Source organism: Aegilops tauschii, chromosome 7 (genome assembly GCF_002575655.3).
Source record: "Aegilops tauschii subsp. strangulata cultivar AL8/78 chromosome 7, Aet v6.0, whole genome shotgun sequence".
Lineage (NCBI taxonomy): Eukaryota > Viridiplantae > Streptophyta > Magnoliopsida > Poales > Poaceae > Aegilops > Aegilops tauschii.
Window position 1 is genome coordinate 238320813 of NC_053041.3, and position 10942 is coordinate 238331754.

The window sequence follows — 10942 nt, forward strand, 5'->3', positions numbered from 1 at the left end:
CCATAAAAAATCATCATGGAGTTTTGTGGCATTTGGACTTCGTCTGATATTGATTTCTTGCGATGTAAAAAACATGGAAAAAACAACAATTAGCACTTGGCACTATGTCAATAGGTTAGTACCAAAAAATGATATAAAATTACTATAAAATGATTATAAAACATCCAAGATTGATAATAAAACAGCATGGAACAATAAAAAATTATAGATACGTTGGAGACGTATCAGCATCCTCAAGCTTAAGTCCTACTCGTCCTCGGGTAGGTAAGTGATAAAAATAGAATTTTTGATGTGGAGTGTTGTTCATCAAGTCATATCATATTCTTTTGTTTATAGCATGGACATTTGGACTTTTATGTGATTCAAAGCAATAGTATAGTTTTGACATAATAATTTAGATACTCAAGTATATCAACAAGCAACCATGTCTTTCAAAATATCAATGCTAAAGTAAGTTATCCCTAGCCCATCATGCTCAAACACTGATCCATTCATGAAGCACACTCGAATATTAGCTACACCCAATACTTAAGCACGATCATATTGCCTCCTAGTTGGTGCTTTTGTAAGAGAAGATGGAGACTCAAACTCAAAAATAAAAATTGCATAAAGCAAAAGAAAGGCCCTTCATAGAGGGAAGTTGGGATTTGTAGTGGTGCCAGAGCTCAAAGCGAAAAAATTAGAGATAAAAAACATTTTGGGAGGTGTATCCATCCCACCACGAAAACGACTTAGAGTTACCAACACTTTCCATGCTAGATATGCCATAGGCGGTTCCCAAATAGAAAATAAAGTTTATTCTTTTTTCCACCATTCTTTCACTTTCCATGGCTAGCTGTATCCACGGGTGCCCTCCATACCAACACTTTCCAAGGAATTTATTATTTGACAACATAAAGTAAATTCATATTTGCATTTCGGGACTGGGCATCCCTAAAACCTTTGCCTTACTCTCGTGCAATGACAAGTGAATAAACACTCATTGTGAGAATAACATATCCAGCATGGAAAATATTAGCCACCTGTTACTGTTCCGCGAGCGAAACAAACACACAAAAGAGAAGTTTATTTTGAAAATTAGAGATGGCACATGCAAATTTGCTTAGAACGGCAAAGGAATACCGCACATAGGTAGATATAGTGGACTCATGTGGCAAAGCTATTTTAAAGGATTTTGGATGCACAAGTAGAAGTCATACTTAGTGCAAAATGAAGGCTAGCAAAAAGATTGAGAAGCGACCAACCAAGAAATGAATAATCTCATAAGCAAGCATTAAGCATAATTAACACCGAATAATGCACCACAAGTAGGATATAATTTTCATTGCATGATTATTGACTTTCGTGCATGCATAGGGAGTCACAAACCTTAACACCAATATTCTTACTAGAGCACAATTACTCATCAACATAACTCACATATCACATCATCATATCTCAAAACTATTACCAAGAATCAAGTTTATTTTGTCCAATGATCTTCATGACATTTTCTTTTCTTTATCCTTCTTGGATATCTATCACTTTGGGACTAATTTTCATGTGTTGCTTTTCATAATCTCAAACAAATATAAGTGAAGATCATGAGCATAACAAATTTTCTTTCTCTCAAAATAATTTAAGTGAAGCAAGAGAGAATTTCTTCAAAATTTTACTAACTCTCAAATAAATCTAAGTGAAGCAAGAGAGCATTTCTTCAAAAATAACAAAGCACACTGTGCTCAAAAAGATATAAGTGAAGCACTAGAGAAGGTCCTAGCTCATAAAAGATTTAAGTGAAGCACAGAGAGCAATTCTAACAACTCATGATATAATGTTGGCTCTCTCAAACAGGTGTGTCCAGCAAGGATTAATGACTTAAAAAAAACAAGCAAAGACTCATATCATACAAGACGCTCCAAGCAAAACACATATCATGTGACGAATAAAAATATAGCCTCGAGTAAAATACCGATAGTTGTTGAAAGAAAGCGGGGATGCCACTCGGGGGCATCCCCAAGCTTAGTTGGTTGCTCATTAGATAATAGCTTGGGATGCCGGGGCATCCCCAAGCTTAGGCTCTTACATCCTACCTTCATCCATCATAAGATAACCCAAAACTTGAAAACTTCAATCACACAAAACTCAACAAAACCTTCGTGAGATCCGTTAGTGTAAGAAAAATAAATCACTACTATAAGTGTTATATCAAACCAATTCATATTTTGTTTTTGTATTATATCTACTATATTACAACTTTTCTATGGCAAAAACTCATCAAAGAAAACCATAGAGCCATCAAAATAAGCACACAACACAAAGAAAATAGAATCTGTCAAAACAGAACAGTCTGTAGTAATCTGATTTGTTCGAATACTTCTGGAACTCCAAAAATTCTTAAACACTAGGAAAATCTGGATAATTTGTATATTGATATTATGCAAAAAGAATTGGCATTTTATCACGTTCTGGTGATTTTTAAAAATTATTTTCATGAGCACCAAGTTTCTGTCTTTTTCAGCAAGATCAAAGAACTATCACCCAAGAAGATCCTATTGGTTCTACTTGGCACAAACACTAATTAAAACATTGATAACAGTAGCATAATTGTGTAAACGCACAAGAACAGAAAGAAAAAAGCAAAAGTATATTTTATTCATTGGGTTGCCTCCCAACAAGCGCTATAGTTTTACGCCCCTAGCTAGGCATAAAGCAAGGATCTAAGTATTGTCTCATCCTTGTTTCTAGATCCATAAGATGCCCTCATGATTGATTCATATGGTGGCCTAATTCTTGTCCTAGGGAAGTGTTCCATACCCTTCCTTAGTGGAAATTGGAACTTAATATTGCCTTCTTTCATATCAATCACGGCACCAATAGTGCGTAAAAACGGTCTACCAAGAATAATTGGACAAGACGGATTGCAATCAATATCAAGAACAATAAAATCTATGGGCACATAATTCCTATTTGCAAGAATAAGAACATCATTAATGGTTCCCATAGGCTTTTTAATAGTAGAATCCGCCAAGTGAAAATTTAAAGAACATTCTTCAATATCAGTAAGACCAAACACATCACATAAAGATTTTGGTATTGTAGAAACACTAGCACCCAAGTCACATAAAGCAAAACACTCATAATTTTTAATCTTGACTTTGATAGTAGGTTCCCACTCATCATGTAATTTTCTAGGAATTGAAACTTCTAATTCCAACTTTTCTTCCAAAGCGTTCATCAGAGCATCAAAAATATGTTTAGTAAAAGCTTTGTTTTGTTCATAAGCATGGGGTGAATTTAGCATGGATTGCAACAAAGAAATACAATAAATCAAAGAGCAACTATCATAATTAAAGTCTTTGTAATCCAAAATAGTGGGTGCATCACTAACTAAAGTTTTGACCTCTCCAAACCCATTTTCATCAATTTTCTCCAGAAGATTTTCACCCTCCGAAATATTGGGACGCCTTCTACCTAAAGTTGACTCTTCTCCAGTCCCTTTTTCATCATTCTTAACTTTACTAAACAAGGAATCAATAGAAGAAACACCAATCATTTTAAGATCTTCCTCATCTTTGCAAGAATAATCACTAGAAAAAGCTTTCTCTAAAAATTCTCTTTTAGCTCTAAGCATAGCTGTTCTTTTCTTACTTTCATCCATAGAAACATAAAGAGCTTTAATTGATTCATCTACTTTAGGCACAAAAAATTTCATCTTGAGATTTTCCACATCATGAGCAATTCTATCAACACTTCTAGACAAATCATCAATCTTATTCAACTTTTCTTCTATGGAGTGTTGAAAACTTTTTGGGTGTTGATAAATTCTTTAATATTATTATCAAGATCAGAGGTGTTCCTATTATTATTATAAGAATGATTTCCATAGGAATTACCATAATTGTTAGAGGAATTACTAGGAAAAGGCCTAGGATTAAAATTTCCTCTATAAGCATTGTTGTTGAAATTATTGCAAGAAATAAAATTCACATCAATAGCATCACTATTTTGCTCAATCAAAGTAGACAAAGGCATATCATTAAAATCAATAGGAGCACTTTTACTAGCAACCAATTTCATAAGAGCATCAACTTTATCACTCAAAGAAGAAATTTCTTCAACTGAATTAACTTTTTTACTAGTAGGAGCCCTTTCGGTATGCCATTGTGAATAATTTTCCATGATATTATCAAGCAATTTGGTGGCTTCACCCAAAGTAATTTCCATAAAAGTACCACCCGCGGCGGAGTCTAAAAGATTACGAGAAACAAAATTCAACCCCGCATAAAAAATTTGTATGATCATCCAAAGATTTAACCCATGAGTTGGGCAATTCCTTAGCATCATTTTCATCCTTCCCCAAGATTGTGCAACATGCTCATGTTCAAGTTGCTTGAAATTCATGATCTGGGTTCTAAGGGAAATAATTTTTGCGGGCGGAAAATACTTAGTGATAAAAGCATCTTTGCACTTATTCCAAGAATCAATACTATTGCGAGGCAAAGAAGAGAACCAAATTTTTGCAGAATCACGCAAAGAGAACAGAAATAATTTCATCTTGACCACATCATTGTCCACATCTTTTTTTCTTTTGCATATCGCATAATTCCACAAAGGTATTAAGATGGGACGCGGCATCCTCATTAGGAGTACCGGAAAATTGGTCTTTCAAACAAGATTCAGCAAAGCGGAGTGCCAATAAAATCATTGTTGTTGGTATTTGAGAAATCACATAACTTGGTGTTCTCTTGAGTCATGATGACCACACAACAAGATTGCACTCAAAAATAGATCTGGCAAGAAAACGGCGAACGGAAAAAGAGAGGCGAATAAAACGGCAAATTTTTGTGAAGTGGGGGAGAGGAAAACGAGAGGCAAATGGCAAATAATGTAAATTGCGAGGAGATGAGATTTGTGATTAGGAACCTGGTATATGTTGAACATCCTCCCCGGCAACGGCGCCAGAAATTCCTTTTGATGTCGCTTGAAGCTACGTCGGTATTTCCCCAAAGAGGAAGGGATGATGCAGCACAGCGGCGGTAGGTATTTCCCTCATATATGAAACCAAGGTTATCGAAACAGTAGGAGAACCAAGCAACACAACGTAAACAGCCCCTGCACACAAATAACAACCACTCGCAACCCGACGTGTTAAAGGGGTTGTCAATCCCTTTCGGGGTACGACGCCTCAAACGGTGCGCGGACGGGAGAAAGTTGTAATAGATTGAAATAATAGATCGCAAATAAAATAAAGTGCAGCAAAGTATTTTGTATTTTTGGTTTAATAGATCTGAATAAAAGTGCAAAGGAAAAGTAGACCGCAAGCAAATATATGAGAAAGAAGACCCGGGGGCCGTAGGTTTCACTAGTGGCTTCTCTCGAGAAAAATAGCAAACAGTGGGTAAACAAATTACTGTTGGGCAATTGATAGAACTTCAAATAATTATGACGATATCCAGGCAATGATCATTACATAGGCATCACGTCCAAGATTAGTAGACCGACTCCTGCCTGCATCTACTACTAGTACTCCACACATCGACCGCTATCCAGCATGCATCTAGTTTATTAAGTTCATGGAAAAACAGAGTAATGCAATAAGAACGATGACATGATGTAGACAAGATCCATTTATGTATGGCGGTAGATATAGATCCCATCTTTTTATTCGTAGCACCAACGATACATACGTGTCGGTTCCCTTTCTGTCACTGGGATCAAGCACCGTAAGATCGAACCCACTACCGGGCACCTCTTCCCATTGCAAGATAAATAGATCAAGTTGGCCAAACAAAACCCAAATATCGGAGAAGAAATACGAGGCTATAAGAGATCATGCATATAAGAGATCAAAGAAACTCAAATAACTTTCATGGATATAAAAAGATATAACTGATCATAAACTCGAAGTTCATCAGATCCCAACAAACACACCGCAAAAGAGTTACATCATATGGATCTCCAAGAGACCATTGTATTGAGAATTTAGCGAGAGAGAGGAAGCCGTCTAGCTACTAACTACGGACCCGAAGGTCTACAAAGAACTGCTCACGCATCATCGGAGAGACACCAATGGAAGTGGTGAACCCCATCCGAGATGGTGTCTAGATTGGATCTGGTGCTTCTGGACTCTGTGGCGGCTGGATGAATATTTCGTCCCCCTAGGGTTCTGGGATTTTTTGGGTATTTATAGAGCAAAGAGGCGGTCCGGGGGGCACCCTAGGTGGGCACAACCCACCAGGGCGCGCCAGGGCCTCCTGGCGCACCTTGGTGGGTTGTCCCCTCCTTGGGACTCCCCGTTGGTGCAACTAGGGCCCAACTTCTTTCTTTTGGCCCATAAAAAATTATCATGGAGTTTCGTGGCATTTGGACTTCGCCTGATATTGATTTCCTGTGATGTAAAAACATGGAAAAAACAGCAACTGACACTTGGCACTATGTCAATAGGTTAGTACCAAAAAATGATATCAAATGACTATAAAATGATTATAAAACATCCAATATTGATAATAAAATAGCATGGAACAAACAAAACTTATAGATACGCTGGAGACGTATCAGCGCCCCCCTTCCCTTGTCTAATTCGGACTGCAAGGGGGGGGCGGCCTGCCCTGGCTACCCTCCTCTCTCTCCAATAAGGCCCATGGTGGCCCATTAGTTCCCCCAGGGGTTCCGGTAACCCCTCGGGCACTCCGGTTTTACCCGAAACTATCCGGAACACTTCCAGTGTCCGAATAACATGGTCCAATATATCAATCTTTATGTCTCGACCATTTTGAGATTCCTCGTCATGTCCGTGATCTCATCCGGGACTCTGAACAACCTTCGGTTATCAAATCACATAAACTCATAATACAAATCGTCATCGAACGTTAAGCGTGCGGACCTAAGGGTTTGAGAACCATGTAGACATGATCGAGACACATCGCCGGTCAATAACCAATAGCGGAACATGGATGCTCATATTGGCTCCTACATATTCTACGCAGATCTTTATCGGTCAAACCGCATGACAATATATATTGTTCCCTTTGTCATCGGTATGTTACTTGCCCGAGATTTGATCGTTGGTATCATTATACCTATTTCAATCTCGTTACCGGCAAGTCTCTTTACTTGTTCTGTAATGCATCTCCCGCAACTAACTCATTAGTCACATTGCTTGGAAGGCTTATAGTGATGAACATTACCGAGAGGGCCCAGAGGTACCTCTCTGACAATCGGAGTGACAAATCCTAATCTTGATCTATGCCAACTCAACAAACACCATCGAAGACACCTGTAGAGCATCTTTATAATCACTCAGTTACGTTGTGACGTTTGATAGCACACTAAGTGTTCCTCCGGTATTCGGGGGTTGCATAATCTCAAGTCATAGGAACATGTATAAGTCATGAAGAAAGCAATAGCAATAAAACTCAACGATCATAATGCTAAGCTAACGGATGGGTCTTGTCCATCACATCATTCTCTAATGATGTGATCTCGTTCATCAAATGACAACACATGTCTATGGTCAGGAAACATAACTATCTTTGATTAACGAGCTAGTCAAGTAGAGGCATACTAGGGACACTCTGTTTTGTCTATGTATTCACACATGTACTAAGTTTCTGGTTAATACAATTCTAGCATGAATAATAAACATTTATCATGATATAAGGAAATATAAATAACAACTTTATTATTGCCTCTGGGGTATATTTCCTTCAGTCTCCCACTTGCACTAGAGTCAATAATCTAGTTCACATCGCCATGTGATTTAACACCAATAGTTCACATCACCATGTGATTAGTTCACATCGCGATGTGACTAATACCCAAAGGGTTTTACTAGAGTCAATAATCTAGTTCAAATCGCTATGTGATTAACACCCAAAGAGTACTAAGGTGTGATCATGTTTTGCTTGTGAGAGAAGCTTAGTCAATGGTTCTGTCACATTCAGAGCCGTATGTATTATGCAAATTTTTTGTGTCTACAATGCTCTGTATGGAGCTACTCTAGCTAATTACTCCCACTTTCAATATGTATCCAGATTGAGACATTGAGACTCGGAGTCATCCGGATCGGTGTAAAAGTTTGCATCGGTGTAACTCTTTACGACGAACTCTTTATCACCTCCATAACTGAGAAATATCTCCTTAATCTTCTAAGGATAATTTTGACCGCTGTCAAGTGATCCACTCCTGGATCAATATCGTACCTCCTTGCCAAACTCATGGCAAGGTACACAAAAGGTTTGGTACACAACATAGCATACTTTATAGAACCTATGGCTGAGGCATAGGGAATGACTTTCATTCTCTTTCTATTTTCTGTCGTGGTCGTGTTTTGAGTCTTACTCAACTTTACACCTTGCAATACAGGCAAGAACTCCTTCTTCAACTGTTCCATTCACAACTGCAGGATGCTGCTAACGCGACACTACGATCGGAGACCCTTTGACGAAACTGTGTGCGATGCATTAATCACAAACGGTGATGTCAAAAACCCGTCAAAAAAGGTGCATAACATTTGCGATGGATGATACATCAAACATGGTTCAGATATTAGTTGCGTGTGCGATGAGGGACACACGGGTGATCTGTACAAACTGTTTGCGGTGAGACAGAACAACAGAAATGGGCAGCCAGTTCAAGGTGTGTGTGAAATACGGCATACAGTTCACTCCGATGAACCATTTGCGATGATTGAGGTGAACACAAACGATTCAGCGTAACAAGATGTGTGTCATACCCGGCAAATAGGTCGGTAATCAGAATTGTGTGAGATCATTATAGACAGCCCATACGGTCTTTTTTTGTGAATTGTGTGCTCGTCAGGGCACATAGTTCAACAAACCAACATGTGGGCGACAATGTAGAAGATCTCTGTCGAATACATATTACTAACCATCTGCGATGAGATTGACAGGATAAACAGATATATATATATATAGTCTGCTTAATCTAGTCCTTCTTCTTCTTCTTGTTGTTGTTGGATGGCCCCGCGACATCGTCTTGGCGAGGACGCTTCTTGCCGCTGACCGTTGGCTTTTCATCGCCGCTGTCGTCGTCATCGTCGTTGCTGTCGTCATCCTCCTCCTCCTCGTTCGACCATTCCTCCTCCTCATCATCGTCGTCCTCTTCTTCGTCCTCTGATGACTCCTCATCCGCCTGGTTGTCGTCTGACAACTCCGGAGGCGGCGTCCCTTCCATGAACCGGATATAATCGAGGTCTGGCCTCGACGCCGGACTCATGGAAGACGAGCGGGATGATTCCGATGTTGACCTATCATCGGGCACCAGACTGCTGGCCGAACTGTCATCCTCACTGTCGCTCGACATGGCTGCAGAGTGTGTGCCAGTGTGTAGCGCGGCCTTCCGGGGACGATGAAGATGGTGGACACTTAAGCGGGGTATGCAGAGAAGAGGAACTGCCAATTGAAGCGGGGATTGAAGCAGGGGTTGGCGTATGATACGTCTCCATCGTATCTACTTTTCCAAACACTTTCGCCCTTGTTTTGGACTCTAACTTGCATGATTCGAAGGGAACTAACCTGGACTGACGCTGTTTTCAGAAGAATTGCCATGGTGTCATTTTTGTGCAGAAATAAAAGTTCTCGGAATGACCTGAAACTTCACGGTGAATATTTTTGGAATTAATAAAAAATACTGGCGAAAGAATCAACACCAGGGGCCCACACCCTGTCCACGAGGGTGGGGGCGCGCCCACCCCCTTGGGGCGCGCCCCCTGTCTCGTGGGCCCCCTGAGGCTCCACCGACCTCAACTCCAACTCTATATATTCACGTTCGGGGAGAAAAAAATCAGAGAGAAGCATTCATCGCATTTTATGATACGGAGCCACCACCAAGCCCTAATCTCTCTCGGGGGGGGGGGGCGATCTGGAGTCCGTTCGGGGCTCCGGAGAGGGGAATCCGTCGCCATTGTCATCATCAACCGTCCTCCATCACCAATTTCATGATGCTCACCGCCGTGCGTGGGTAATTCCATCGTAGGCTTGCTGGATGGTGATGGGTTGGATGAGATTTATCATGTAATCGAGTTAGTTTTGTTAGGGTTTGGTCCCTAGTATCCATTATGTTCTAAGATTGTTGTTGCTATGACTTTTCTATGCTTAGTGCTTGTCACTAGGGCCCGAGTGCAATGATTTCATATCTGAACCTATTATGTTTTGATGAATATATGCGAGTTCTTGATCCAATCTTGCAAGTCATTAGTCACCTACTATGTGTTATGATCCGGCAACCCCGAAGTGACAATAATCGGGACCACTCCCAGTGATGACCATAGTTTGAGGAGTTCATGTATTTACTAGGTGTTAATGCTTTGGTCTAGTACTCTATTAAAAGGAGGCCTTAATATACCTTAGTTTTCAATAGGACCCCGCTGCCATGGGAGGGTAGGACAAAAGATGTCATGCAAGTTCTTTTCCATAAGCACGTATGACTATATTCGGAATACATGCCTACATTACATTGATGAACTGGAGCTAGTTCTGTGTCACCCTATGTTATAACTGTTGCATGAGGAATCGCATCCGACATAGTTATTCATCATTGATCCAATGCCTATGAGCTTTTCACATATTGATCTTTGCTTAGTTACTTTTCCGTTGCCACTGTTACAATTACTACAAAACTGCTACTGTTACTTTTGCCACCGTTACCATTGCTTCCATACTACTTTGCTACTAAATACTTTGCTGCAGATATTAAGTTTTCCAGGTGTGGTTGAATTGACAACTCAACTGCTAATACTTGAGAATATTCTTTGGCTCCCCTTGTGTCGAATCAATAAATTTGGGTTGAATACTCTACCCTCGAAAACTGTTGCGATCCCCTATACTTGTGGGTTATCAAGACTATTTTCTGGCGCCGTTGCTGGGGATCATAGCTCCATTCTTTGAGTCACTTGGGATTTATATCTGCTGATCACTATGAGGAACTTGAAAGACAAAAA